This window comes from Penaeus vannamei, chromosome 16 (genome assembly GCF_042767895.1).
Source record: "Penaeus vannamei isolate JL-2024 chromosome 16, ASM4276789v1, whole genome shotgun sequence".
Lineage (NCBI taxonomy): Eukaryota > Metazoa > Arthropoda > Malacostraca > Decapoda > Penaeidae > Penaeus > Penaeus vannamei.
Window position 1 is genome coordinate 11,884,224 of NC_091564.1, and position 2,500 is coordinate 11,886,723.

At 39.7% G+C, this 2,500-nt stretch overlaps 1 protein-coding gene across 1 annotated transcript in view; it reads left to right on the plus strand.

Moving 5' to 3' along the window:
* The window catches only part of LOC113815836 (uncharacterized), a 13,934-nt gene that overhangs the window by 40 nt on the left and 11,394 nt on the right, over positions 1-2,500 (plus strand). Inside the window, exon 1 of the mRNA XM_070131646.1 lies at positions 1-97. This exon is cut by the window's left edge and continues 40 nt beyond it. The gene's annotated coding sequence lies outside the window, so the exon portion shown is untranslated. The remainder of the gene's footprint in view (positions 98-2,500) is intronic.

Here is a 2,500-nt window from a genome sequence, read left to right on the forward strand (position 1 = left end):
TTCCCAGGCAGCGGCGGTTGCACACGGCACAAGATTTCCTCCGCGCGTGTCCTTCCGAGAGATCTCTTGGGATAAAGTGTCCTTGTTTTCCTTTTCGGTAAGCGTGCCATAGGATTTGTTCGTGTTATTTCATGTTATCTTGTTATGGGTAGGTCATGCATGTATTCATTATTATTCTTGTTTTTGTTTTTTGTTTTTTTGTTTACAGTATTATTATCATGTTTCATGTTAGTTCATGTTAACTTGTTATTGGTAGGTCATGCATGTATTCATTATTATTCTTGTTTTTGTTTTTTGTTTTTTTGTTTACAGTATTATTATCATGTTTCATGTTATTTCATGTTAACTTGTTATTGGTAGGTCATGCATTCATTATTAGTTATTCTTGTTTTTGTTTTTTGTTTACAGTATTATTATCACGTTATTTCATGTTAACTTGTTATTGGTAGGTCATGCATTCATTATTAGTTATTCTTGTATTTATTTTGTTTTGTTTTTTGTTTACAGTATATAATATCGTTATAATAGTGATAATAGTAATAATAGTGCATATGTACATACGTGATGATACTGATAATACTAATAGCTATCATGTTATCATTATCATTATGTTTGACATTATCATCATCCTCATTATTATTATTGCTACAATTAGTTTCACCATTATCAAGTTTATGAACAATAACATTATGTATCTTGTGTTACACGATTACTTAAAGCTTATTTACTGAGTCTTGGGAAAAGAAAAGAAAAAAGTGTTTATACACAGTGACGTTATGTGGAAAAATAAAATGGAAGGACTGCAAGTTTCACACAACAGTATAATAATAATAATCATAAAAAAATCATAAACATATGACACTACATTTTCAATTACAATTAACTAAAAAAAGACTGACTAGGTCTGGGCTCAAATTTTCTCCCATTTTACTGAAGAAAAATATTTATGAATATATTGAAAATAGCAAAGATTTATCAGTATGACATTTGTTCTTTGATTCGGGGTGAGGTTGGTGGAGGAACACACCTGGCAGTGAGTGCTTGGGGAGGCTGCAGCTCCTATGGATGAGCTGCCACTGTGTGTGTGCACATATATAGGCACACATACACACATATGTATAGGTATACATGCACATTTTTACACATACAAACATCTATATCTATCTATCTATCTGTCTATAAATATATGCACACACACACACACACACACACACACACACACACACACACACACACACACACACACACATACACACACACACACACACACACACACCCACGCACGCACACACATGCACACACACATGCACACACACGCACACACACACACACACACACACACACACACACACACACACACACACACACACACACACACACATGCACACACACACACACACACACAAATACGCGTGTTTATGTATGTTGGTGTGTCAGCGTGCTTGTGGAACTGTGCATGCGGGCGGCAAATCCTAAAAGGGATAAACCTACTTATCGTGTTTTGGATCTTCCACACGCACATACCGCGTGAACAAGTAAATAAGGGAAGCTATTAGAATACGTAAACAAACACAACATAAAAGGTTAAATCGGAAATGAAATGGTCGGGCTGGATTTCGAAACAAAAGAAGAAAAAAAAAGAAATATGAGCACCAAACAAAATAACACACGACGCTCGCGAAAGCATAAACACGAGCCGAAACCACAACGAAGCGACCTGGAATTAACACCAATCCTTATTTTAATTACCATCGACGCTCTCGGCATCTCGTTACCTTCCTCCCCCCCCCCATCCCCCCGTGGATTTACCTTGCGTCGCGCCTCCCTTAACCCTCCTCGGCCCCTCCCTTAACCCTCCCTTTCTCCTCGCTCGGCCCCTCCCCTTCGCTCTCCCAATGTTCACCAAGTGGCGGCAATCAGAGGGATGAACACACAAGACCATGTGGTGTCGCTTCCCTTCTCTCGCTGAATTTTCTGGCTCTTTGCCATCTGGGATTTTTTTTCTTGTTTATTTAGGTTTGTGTTTTTATTTTTATGTTATTTTATTTTATTTTTTTGGGTGGGATGGGGTGGGGGTGGGGTGGGGGGGGGGTTCGCTTAGGTAACATACCAATGATTCTAATATAAACACGCACACATGCACACAAACAATACACCAAGACACACCCATATACGCTCACACTCTCTCTCTCTCTCTCACGCACACGCAAGCACAACGCAAGAGGACAAACAACCGCTCCCCACGCCCGCACATCACGCCCGCCCGCCCATCAAGCAATTTCTTGAAGCTCACACCACCGCTGCAACATACACGCGGCGTCAGTCAGTCGCGCTCTTTAAACCCGTACATTTTCTCTCGGTGTTTAAAGCCCTTCGCAACGTCAATGTTCTAGGCACTCTTTCTTTGGTGTTCAATTCACTCGTTTTCTTTCAATTATTGGCTTTCCACGATGTCTTTTAATCTCTGGAAAGAGATGGAGAAGAGAAAGAAAAGAGGAGA